The sequence below is a fragment of the Benincasa hispida genome, chromosome 1 (genome assembly GCF_009727055.1).
Source record: "Benincasa hispida cultivar B227 chromosome 1, ASM972705v1, whole genome shotgun sequence".
Classification (NCBI taxonomy): Eukaryota; Viridiplantae; Streptophyta; class Magnoliopsida; order Cucurbitales; family Cucurbitaceae; genus Benincasa; species Benincasa hispida.
The window spans coordinates 30,295,768-30,308,481 of record NC_052349.1 but is presented as its reverse complement, the minus strand read 5'-3'; the positions used below and the strand labels follow the sequence as shown (position 1 = coordinate 30,308,481).

The 12,714-nt window shown below is 30.2% G+C and overlaps 1 long non-coding RNA gene across 1 annotated transcript; it reads right to left on the bottom strand.

The window, feature by feature from the left end:
- Nucleotides 1–1,953: 1,953 nt before the first annotated feature.
- Nucleotides 1,954–3,846, bottom strand: LOC120089125. The gene is made up of 2 exons (XR_005485078.1): nucleotides 3,571–3,846; nucleotides 1,954–2,239 (listed from the first exon to the last, which is right to left on the bottom strand). It is a non-coding gene; the product is annotated as an uncharacterized LOC120089125 (long non-coding RNA).
- Nucleotides 3,847–12,714: the final 8,868 nt, after the last annotated feature.

Here is a 12,714-nt window from a genome sequence, read left to right as displayed (position 1 = left end):
TCACCCTACCCTAGGGAGAATACAAAGGATGACTTTATGGTGGTGCCTTCACTGACGCATTCATGATCATACGTGGAGAAGGGATTTCGTGAAGAAGATTTGTGATCTTCAAAGATAGTAACTTATTCTCCCTTTTTCCTTCTTAAGCATGCTGTGAATTTTTTTTAATTAATCCATAATTTTTTTTGAATTCTGTAAAAAATTAAAAATTGGGTTGATCTCCACTTCTGTTACGGAATTTCATAGTTCCTTCAATTGGTCTATCATTGACATTGATTTATCACTGATAGACTTCAACATCCATTACATAATAACAAGGATTTAGTCCTTAAAACTTTAAAATAGAAAGAACAAAGCAAAATAGATTCAAGTAACGATCCAACATTTTTCTATATTTAAATGACAAAATCAACTACATATGATGCTAATGTCATTATGAAGTCTATCATGGATCTTTTCTATCACTAATACTATTATGTCCACAAAATCTAAGGTACTATAACAGCCACAATATTAAAGTACTACAATATCCACAAAACTAAGTCACAACTACATTATTACCTCTGGGGGATTTTTAAGTCAAAATTAGGGGCGCGGTCCTTGATTCTAGAAGAATGTCTTATTTGTTTTGGAGAAGCTTTCTTCTAGTCTTTTGCTTCTTTTGGTCCTTTGCATTCTTCTGTTCTCTTGCAATCTTTTGGTCCTTTGCATTCTCCAACATCTTCTTTGACGGTTTAGGCTGTCTCTTCGGTTTAACATTTTCAACATTCATTCTTGTATTTGCCTTTTCTTGAATAACCTGAAATGTCAATACTTAATTATAAGTTTATAAATATATATTGAGTCTATAAGTCATAAAGAAATATAGGAAATGTGACAATTGTTATACCTTCACTTTTTTTGCTCTGTCATGCACCATTTTGATTTTGATTTTGATTTTGATTTTTATCTTTTTTTAGGTTTATTGTCTTCTTCTTCATTGCCTTCAATCTTTTGTAAATATTAGTATTGGTGTACCAATGAAAAAAAATTATAGAAGCTGTCAATATACTTTTTCCATTATATAGTCTATCATTAAAAAAATTAAAAGAACTAGATAGTATTAGTATTGAACTCCAATCAACAGTGACAATATTCTATCAGTGGTAGAAACCTATCACTGATAGACTTCAATGACCAACACACTTGAAGTCTAAAAAGAGCACAATAGCAATAACCTACTATCGAACTAGATGGGTACCTCTTTTTCCTCGACAGTAGTGGTTTCTTCTTCTATTTCCTTTTCTTTTTCATGGTTTTTTTCAAGCTTCTGTGGATATTAGTATACCAAATGGGAAAAAAAATGAAAATGTTGTTAGTAAACTATATGTACTTTATATAGTCTATCATTGGAAAAAAAAATAAAAGTAAAAGAATTAGAAGGCTTTAATACTTTTACCTCTTTCTCCTTGGCATAAGTAGTTTCATATTCAACTACTTTCTCAATATGAGCATCAACATCAACATCTATCATTTCTAGACTCAATGATGGATGATGATTCTTTTTCAAGTACTCTTGAGATTGTCTCTTACTTTCACATTTGTGCGAGACTCTCTGGTTTACAATTTCTATTAGAGAAAATAAAATACCGAGAATATCTTTTTGTCCCTTTTTAAAATCTTCAACATCTTCTTTGTGTTATCTTTTTAAACCTTCAATATCTACTTGTACAGAAGATATTCTTTCTCCAATCTTTTTATCTTTTTCCCCGACATATTCTCCTTCCTCCAATCTTTTCTTCTCCATCTCTAAAATTTTTTTGAAGTACTCTGATGACATTTCTTCTTTTGATGCAATAATAGGAACTGTAGAGAGCTAAAAACACAATATTTAATTAGTATTTTATACAGAACACCTTCTTTTTATAAGATTTGAAATACTCATATAATTATAGACAGAAGTTATCAATGACATAGTTTAATGAGATCATATCAGTGATATAGTTTAATGAGATCATATCATTGATATAGACCTACATATTAAATATAGGAATCAACAACAACATAACTACATCATATTAACAGGTATAGAATTCAATGGGCCCCAACATACTTTACTAGTCCCTGATATGAGCAACATATATGTACAGACATTTACAGAATAAACACCTAAAACTTCTCTTTAGACTTTGGACTTTTAACTGGAGTCCTTGAGTGGCAGAGCAATATGGCAGCTAACCTCTGGGGAGATGACCACTACCTGGGAAAAGAAAAACATTTGAAAGAATGAGCTACTCGTCCAGTGAGTGACTAATAAAACATATTCATCATGCTTGAAACTGAAAACTGCGAAGCAAACTCATACTTAAAATATTTTAAAACATAGTATCTCTAAAAATACATAACTTGTATCCTTAGTTGAGAGAGAACTCTTTTGCTTAATCCCTCAACGTCAATCCTTAGTTGGTGTGGAGTAATCTCAACACTACCAACATCAACTCTACCTACGTGCACGTGGTAATAATTAAGTACCGTCATACCTTAGGTACTATGGCCCAAATACCTTCTCAGAGTCCATCAATATTAGGTTTATCATGCTCATCATAAAACTTATTCTTTTAGAAACATGTATACTTGAAAGCATAGTAACATGAACAAGAGCTTTCACATCTTTATAAACTTCTAACGCATGCTTTGTGTACATAAATACAAATATTTAACACATGCTTTATAAACATTCTTTTAAACTAGCATGTGACAATAGCTCTTCAAACTTAGTTTGCTTGGAAGACATTCTTATAATTAAGCAAGTATGAGTTACTGAAACATTTAGAAAACGTTTTAGATTTGTCATTCACAATTACGGGCTCGATCCTTCGGATTTATAAGCCTCTCCTAATTGAACTTGGCCATAAAATCACATTATTAACTTATGGTTATCCTCTAGATGATTATCCAGTCCAAACACTGCATAAAAAATTCTTCATTTTACCATAATTCTCTTAATCCCTAAATAATCTCTAAAATATTATAACATTACTTAAACTTCTCTAAAACCTTAATTAGTCCAATTTAGGATTTCACCTTATACTTTAATCCTCAAGTTACCTTAAAATTAACTTATAATTCCAAATCAATTCAATCCTAAGATCAAAGCATCTAATTGATACCCATGAAGGCTTAAATTAAGCTTAGGAACATCTTGATTAATCTTAATCTTGTCCAATTTTATCTAATTTTCCCATTAACCCTAATTAGGGTTAACTTTATAAACCAACCATTTAATCAACTTCAAATTCAAGTTAGGATTCTAATTTCTTATAATTTCATGTTTAAGGTATCATGATTAATACCAATAGGGCCACTAATTATGCTTAAGAACACCTTAATCATCATAAAATTGGATTTCCAGTTTTTTAATGGCGGACAAAAGATGACGGACAGAGGTCATCTTCAACCTCCACTCCACATTTTCTTTTAAATTCGGCCAGTTTTCCGGTGAGACTTCTGGCGATCAAATTCGCTCATTTCAGCCATATCCACTCGAATTAATTTATATAAACCCCTTAACCATCCTATAAACTATCTTACCTCACATTTTGGAGTCTCGAATCGCCCTAAATCTTCTGAAATCGGTCAAATATTCCTTGATACCCCCTGTTTTTGGCGAGAAGTTTCAGAACTTTTCCCAGCTTGAATTCATCAACCTCTAACCATATAACCTAAAATTTCTTTGCACAACTTTAAAATAAGCATCTTAGCCCACTAACTTGAGAATTTGAAGCTTTGAAAACGCTTGAATAACACGGAATCAGCTCCAAAAGCCACGTTTCTCTGTTCGCTCGAAACTCTGTGTAGTTTTATTTTCCTATTAATTCACCAATTTACAGTCAAAATTAGCTCTAACTTCACGCATGAAAAATGTTAAGAAACCTCAACTTACTAGCCTCAAAATTTCAGCTTCAAATTTCGTTTCTACAGTTTGAAAACTTCAAAACACTTAAGCCTATTCAGACTGTCCAAAATTCAGACTTAACCCGATTTTTCATTCAAATTCCTCAACCTCCACAGCTCCAATCACTCCGGAAAACCCTCGAACTTCTCTTCCTCACGTCCCTCTACAATTTCATCAAAGAAAATTAGGGTTTGCTCAGGGAATCGGTGTAATCGCTCTGATTTTCAGGCTCGTCACCACCTTTCTTTTTCGTCTTATCCCTTTCTCTTTATTTTATTTATTTATTTAATTTTTTTTTAAATGCAATTCCTCTTTCGAATTCCTTTTTCTATTCCAAAATTCCATTTTCTTCTATTTCTTCCTTTTCTTTTAGATTAATTTTTTTTTTCCAAACTAACTTTTAACTTTAATTATTTAATTGTTCCTTTAGGAAACAATTCAATAGGGATGTTCAAAAAATCTAATGACCCGATAAAACAATCAATCCAACCAGTTTGAGTTGAGTTATTAACTCATCTGGGTTGGGTTGAGTTCAATAAATGAAAATTTTATGGATTGGGTTGATTCATGGTTCACCTAATATAATCCAAACCAACCCGACTTTATTATTAACTTTAAAATATATATTTTTTATTACTCACAACACAATTATTTATACATATATTGATTTTAATTTTATTTAATTTCAAATATTTTTTGAATAATTTATTCTTTAACAACTATCAAAATTAGTTTCTTTGCACTTTAGAAAGAAAATTTTTACTATATAAATTGAAATTGAGTGTTAATCTTAATTTAATATTATGAAATAATTCAATTAAATTTTTACATATTTATGTTTTGCTTTTTTTAAAAGAAAATTTTAAATAATGATCCGATTAACCCGAACCAACCCAACCCAACCCAAATATTTCAATGTTGGGTTTGGGTTAGGTTGGGTTCATTTTTTAATAAGGATTATTTGAGTTGAAAAAATTTACAACTTGAACAATTAGATTTTCAACCCAATCCAACCCAACACATGAACACCCCTACAATTCAAGACCAAGGGCTTACGTTGCCAATCTGATTATTTAGTTGATTCCCATTTCAAGATTATTAGGAAACCATTTCCTATTCTTTTTATGAACGAAGTTTAGGAAGTATTTTATATGTCCAATAAGCTAAAACTACGGGGAAGCCTTGCAGATAGGCGACTGGTCTTGATTTAGTCTTAATAGATTTCTTAAAAAAACTCTACGGTAAGACTATAAGACATTCTTCCCCATGGATAATTCCTAAACTTCTCCTCATCATTCAACATCTTAACATGCTTCCAATCCACAATTATGAGGTTTTTTTTTAATCACAAGTTTTTCAACAAATAAAGATTGGCAAGTCTGCTATTTTTCTTTCATCACTACAATGACTAGAAAAATAGGTAAATGATCTCTTAAGATTAACAGTTAAATGCACTCTTAGGATTTTCTCTAGTGACGCTAATATCATTTTTAAAAAAATGATTGTTTAATTCTCTGAATTACTTTCTTCAGTTTCATCTAAAGCATCCTCAATAGGGTATTAGTAACAATTTAATCATGCAATCAAAGAAAAACCCCTCAACCCGAGCTCTACATTATTATCTTCAATATTTGAAAAGAAGAACATTGTTATCAATAGAGACACACATTGTCTTCTAATTTAATGTGCTAGAAGTTGTAAAAGTACTTTGGACATTTTTAAACCTAGCAAAAGCCCAAAACATCCTTCCTTAACCAAAGATAAACAGCTAGAATCTAAGCTTTTAATAATATTGTCTATCACTCCCAGTTTGACATAAACTGTGACTTTCAAAGTGGAATTCCAACTTTCTTTAAGATTTTTCCATATATATATATATATTATATATATATTTTATAAAATATGCTAAAGTACAACTTAAAAATGATATTATACTAATATTAATATAGTATTCACCTTCCTCTTTTTCACTCTTCTTCTTCTTCTTCTTCTTTTTTTTTTTTTTTTTAATGATTCTTCAAGTTTTAAGGTTCTTTTTGCCCCCTTTTTCTTTATTCACTTTCCATAATTGTCTTTCACGTATCAATCTATTAAAATAGTAAAAACATTTCAGCCCAACAAACTAAACACTTCAAGTTTATCAATAGTAGAGCTGATAACTGATATATTTTAAGTAGTGGAAGTCTATCATAAACTTATCGCAGATATGTTTCTATCACTAATATACTTGAAGTGGTGAAATCTATCATTGATAACCCTATCATTGATATAATTCATCTCTTCAAGTTTATCAGTGATAGAAACTTACCACGATAGACTCTTGTTGGAAATGCGACCAAAGTCCCACATTGGTTAGATAAGTGGAGGATCATGGGTATATAAGTGAGGATGACTATTTTCATTGGTATGAGGCCTTTCGGGTGAAACCAAAAATATCTCCATGTGTATGAGGCCTAAATATGCATTTTAACCAAGCCTATTGAAGTATTTCTATCATCGATAGACCCCAATAAAAAAGAATGAATAATCAACCTACACATAAGTTCAATCAACTTATGCTACACTTTCAAAAATTAGGATTTTGACAAATGTTGGAAGAGTGTTTTTCGAAAAAAAAGGAAGAAATTAAATTATCATCGATCAATTCGCTAGAGATTCTATCACTAAAAAGCAAATCGACGATGAATTTGGATGGATGTGAATCGTCGATGAATGGAAAGGCGAATCCGAATCATTGATCGATTTTGGAAAGGTTGCGTCCGAATAGTCGATAATGCAATTTTATCGTGGAATAAAATTTAAACTTATTAGATTATGATGGATTTTTTAGTGTTTTTGTATGGGATGGAATCAAAATTGACCATATTTATTATATTATATATAAATATTATATATATATATATATATATATTTATTAATGCTATATCTGTAATTAGTTTGAGCTAAAAAGGTTATGTTTGCCAGCAACAGGCAGTCAGCTCTCGACTTGATTTTCTTCTTTCAATTCATTGTCTTTATTATTATTATTTTTTAATATCTAGTATTGATATGTACAAAGATATGACATGTAGCCAGCATTGGGCTTTATTTCCTTGATTTTCTACTTTCAATTCATTGTCTTTATTTTATATTATATAGATACGTCCATATTAGAAACTTTCGGAAATTAAAGGATAAGAATGAAGAAATCATTCAAGTAGAATGGTTGTTCTGGTGAAATAATTCTGAGAAGTGAGAATAGACAATTAGTTTTGTTGTAACTAGCTTTCTGAATACATTTAATTTAGCTTGTTCTTCGGCAACACGTGAACTCTCTCTCTATCTCCTTTGCCATTAAAATATTAATATTATTGGATATTTTAAAAAGAAATAAATATGTTCACTATCTTATGAAAATACAAAAAAAAATTAAATTTTGTCCGGACTGTAGGAGAGCCGTTTTTTTTTTTTTTTTTTTTTCTAAATTTTAATTTAGGTAGGAGTTACACTCAATGAGACATAATTTACATTCGTTAAAATACACTTAATTTAGTGAAAAAATAAGTCTAAATTTTGAAAAGTTAAAAATAGAAAAATCAAATAATTTTCAAATAAGAAAAAAAAAACACATACACACTAAAATGCTCCATTAGATAAGTCAATAAACAAAAATGTATGGTCAGTTAAAAGATTAAAGAAATCCACTCATCTATTTGATGTTGTAAGTTTAAAATATTAGTCCGCATTTATTATAATAAAATGAGTAAAATTGAAACATATTAATATTGATTCAACTTGTCAAAGAGAGCATAACTCAATTGACATTGAAGTATGCTAATAACTATGATGTTTATGGTTCGAATCCTCACCCCAATTGTTATACTAAAAAAATATTGATCAAAATTGCTCTTAACTTTCTTTTTCTTTTTTGTTGGGAAAAAAATGAGCAATTTAGAACTATTGATGTAATGAAAATATGAGTAGGTTAAGTTAGTTAATGATGTAATTTTTGTTTGGTTGGTTATATTAATTTAATGTCATACCATTTAAAAAAGAGGTGGTTTTTAAATATAGAAAATTATTCAAAATATTTTCAAATATAGCAAAGTATCATTGTCTATCAGTGATAGACATTGATAAATACCGATAAACTGCTATCATAATCTCAAAAGATCAATGATAAATTTTCCAAAAAATATCAAGAAAAAAATAGAATTTATAGTGTTAACGTATAGATTTCTTGTCATTGTGCTCGTGACCACCAACCTACTTTTCTTGATCTGGCTTCGCTTTCTGAGTCGACTTGCATGAAAGTTTCTTACACTGGTGTGGTGTCAAACATACTACATTCTAATGCCTAAGTTAATATGCAAAATGTATAATTCAGCTAAGTACATAAAAATAGGTTAGGAATTTCGTTTGGAGATTAATTACTCTCTTTTTGGGGTCGTCGAATGAGGCTATTTATAATATCATTCATCTGATAGTCGTTGTAGTCACGTATAATGCTAGTGAGATCAGTGTAGTTAGCAACGCTCAAGGATATATACAGGGCACCAAATCGGACATGACTCGATCGTTTTTCGATTGGTATATATTCATCGACTTGATTAGTCTATCCAAAATCCGAGACTTTAATTTTTTTCTTGTGAGATGTACATTTACCCATGTCAAATCCTAATTTTCCTTAAATTTAGGTCCATCCATAAGCATTGAGTTTTGCCTAAGACAATCCTCGACACATAATAAGACAATAAACATGTTGTAACTCTGATGTAAAATAAATTATCGCATGTGATACTACAATATAATAATGTAAAAATAAATAGATAGATGGATTCATTTTTCAATTCAATTATGCCACAAGAAAATATCCAGAATTTTCTGACAGAAAAGAAAACGAAAAAGAATTTGGACCATTCAATAAACAGAACTAATCAAAACCAAATTCCTCTCAATTGGTTTGAGGGAACATGACAACGAGTCTCCCAAAAAAAAAGAGAATAAATAAATAAATAAACATAACGTATGATAACTGTTGTTCAAAATAAGAATAAAAAAGTACGAATATCTCACCATATCTCCAATTTATAAGTAGCAATTTTAGTCTCTAGATAATACATCAATGAAACTATTACAAATTATAATTCGAGGATTATAGTATTACTTTACAAGTTAAGAGTAAAGAGTGGATGTTTAAAATTAAATTATGCTCTCTAAATTTTAAAAGTATCTTATAAATCCATCAACTTTCAAGTTTCTATTTAATTAATTTCTACATTTTTTAAAAAACGAAAAATTTTATTGTTTCTATTCACAAGTCAACCATAAAGTTATAAATATGTGATAAAATAAGATTTAAGAAAGAGAGAGATTAGAGATAATAAAAAGGAATTGGTAACCTAATTCGGTGTAACCCCATACCTAGGTCTAGAGAGACACTTGTGCCTAAATGAAAAGGTTTCATTAGTATAGATAAGTGATTACAAAGAAAAACTTATTTTTGATAGACAAACTATCTCAATACAATAATAGCTTTCTTCTAATGAACTATTTAGGCTCCCCTTAAACTTGACGTTTCTCCTTCAACACAAAATTATTAGATTTAGGCTCACCTAAATTTGATGTCTATGTGCATGAAGATTGGATAACCTTTTTCATTCAACAATGGAACAAACCTTCAACCAGAACCCTTATACTATAAGGATTGACATGGGAGTCTTTCAGAATTGAATACCTTCAACAAATTATCATTACCACGCAATCACACCAGCAATCTTGCAACAAGAAAAAGATTAAGTACTCTATGGTGCCACATACTTATTTTTCACATCAATAAACACAATAGGGTTCATCAAGTTAACTCTCATGAATGAGTGTGTATATATATATTCTTGACATTTATGTCTCTTGCCTTATGTGATATATATATGTATACTGTATACATATATATATCACATAAGGCAAGAGACAGAAATGTCAAGAATAAAAACCGTCACTAGAAATAGAAAGAATAATATAAAAATCTATAATAAAAAAAGGAAAGATAATTTAAGGGCCCAAGCCTCACAACACGTCAGAAACATAACAAGGTATATAAAAGAAAATAATGTCAGCCAACAACACCAGTAACACTTTCATTTTTGTTTTTAATAAGTCTTTAATATATAAAAAAAGTTTTAAAAATTAATTGAGCGACATGAAATTGAATTTTAGATTTAATAAAATTTAAATTTTCAATGCTATACCTAAGTAATTTATTAAATTTTTAAAGATATTTAATGTATCAAGTATTAGACACAAGATTAAAGGTTTATAAATTTATTGAACATACATTAAACAAAAATTAAAAACTTAAGATTTATTATATATAATTTGAAAGATTGTAAACCAATTAGATACTTTAAAAAGTTTAGAGTGCGTTTGGGCCCCTATTTATAGTTGAGCGGGTGGGCTATAATAGTTCATCCAACGTTTGGGGCTCCAACTACTCACTTAAGCGTTTGATTATTTTGGTCACTTTCCTTACTCTTCCTCGTTTTCTTTATTTTGATTAGCGCTCGATTATTTTGCTCTGTTTCCTTTCATGGGTCTTTTGTACGGATGACCTCATTTGGGAGACCCAAATAAAAAATGACCTCTTGTAGAGAAAGTAATGGAAAATGTTATGGATATCAGTCTGAGTTGGTTGAATTTTTTAAGAATGCAATAGACTTTGCAAATGACCAACTGAAGTCCATTGCTGAATGACCCAAAGAGTAGCGTGCAACAGATGAGCTACGTGCCAAGATTGTGAATGAATTTAACGATATTCCAGAACTACAAACTCAATAGAAGGTGAAGCTTATGAATATCATATTCCACAATGTGCATAATACAAAGAGTTTTTTGTCTGTTCCAACGGATATGAAATTGGAGTATTGCGAATTTCTTCTTCTAGACAACGCCTGACCAACTATTTTCATCACTTGCTTTTCTATATTTAATTTCGACATATCTAAATTATGGCTTATACTTTATAATATTTTTTATGTTTCACTTAAAACTATTTTTTATGTTTCTTTATCTCTTCATACGTTAATGTGTTGGGCAATGATTAATATCCTTTGAAGAGAATGGAATTGTAATTGCAGCATGCTCATGAAATTTGATACGTCAAACAAGGTTAAAATTGGTGGAATGAGGACAATGCAACGTTCAATACATTTTATATAAATTAGTGGAATAAACAATTTTATTTAGGTTCGTGAAAATATGATATTTCATTTAAAATTTTTTCCTTTTACATATAGAAAAGTAGAATCAATTGTGATATATACTAAGATAACATGCATATAATTTATAACCGGCTATTATAATAATCTGTACCCTAAACACAAATTATGATACCACAGATTATAATAATCTTGCACAACAAACACAGGCTATTATACCAAAGACTATAATATGTTGCACACCAAACACATACTACTATACCACAGACTATAATAACCTACATTTCAAACACAGACTAAAATAATCTGCACCCTAAGCACAGAATATTATATTATAATACAGACTGTCATAACCCACAGATTATTATAACTCACTCAATGCCCCCAAATGCCCCGTTAGAGATTAGAGATGAATTAAACACAAATTAAGAGGGCATTTAAGGTAAGAAATGAAGTTGTAATGTTTGGAGAGTAGTATTTTTGAAACTCGAATTAATAAGACAAAATAATATTTTTTTTACTCGTGGATCATTAAGTGGAGTTGACTATTATAGCCATTAAGCATCACATATGATAGTTGAAGTTTCAAAATATTAAAGGATAACTGCAATTGATAGTATTTTTATAAATAATAATTAAGTATATAACATTTAAAAAAAAATTGTGAATATAACAAAATATATCGGTGATAGACTCTTATTAGTGATAAACTCTATTATAAACAAACTCTTATTAATGATAGACTCTATCATAAGTAAACTCCTATCAGTGATAAATTCTTATTAGTGATAGGCTCTATCTAAATTTTGCTATATCTGTAAATTATTTTATCTCTTAATATTTTTGGTTTGATTGCTATATTTACAATTATTCTATTGTTAAATTCACGACTAGCTTAACTATAGTAAAATTATTTAAAAACTCTCTATGTTTGTTATTTTATAACCATCATTTCTTCATTTCTAATTCAAATTAAAAATAATCCGTATTCAAAACAAACTATTATAATTTATCTACATTGATGATAACAAATCATAATTAAGGATCTTGGGCGCTCAAACAGCCACTTGAAATAAGGCTAAACTTGTAATTTAAGGAACTAAAAAATATCTTGGCATTTTAGGTGTGTGCGCTATACACACAAAATTGGTAATTTGAGCGTCGCGTGAAAATTGTTTAAAAAACAACAATTTAAAAGCGGGACACGTAACGCATTGAACTAACGGTGACACACAATACGAGGTCCAACTCCGACAGGATTCTCCCATCACATTACGACGCGTGTCCTTTCCGCCTGTCACTTTAGTCAATATTTCCGTCACAGCCAATGGAAAACGACCCTTCTACCATAACAAGACGCCACGCAATTCTTTTTCCCCCCGGGCCCACCCCGAACCGAATCACTTATCGCGATATCAAACGTCCACGTGTGGCCCTCGATTAATCTCAGCCGCCCACGTCTTTGTTCTCAAATCCAACGCGATGTGGTCCCCGCAACCCCCAGGTGGCCTCCATCTAAACACACTCCCTAATCCAACGGCTCACATTCATTTTTCTTTTAAACTATCATTGAACTGCCACATCAAT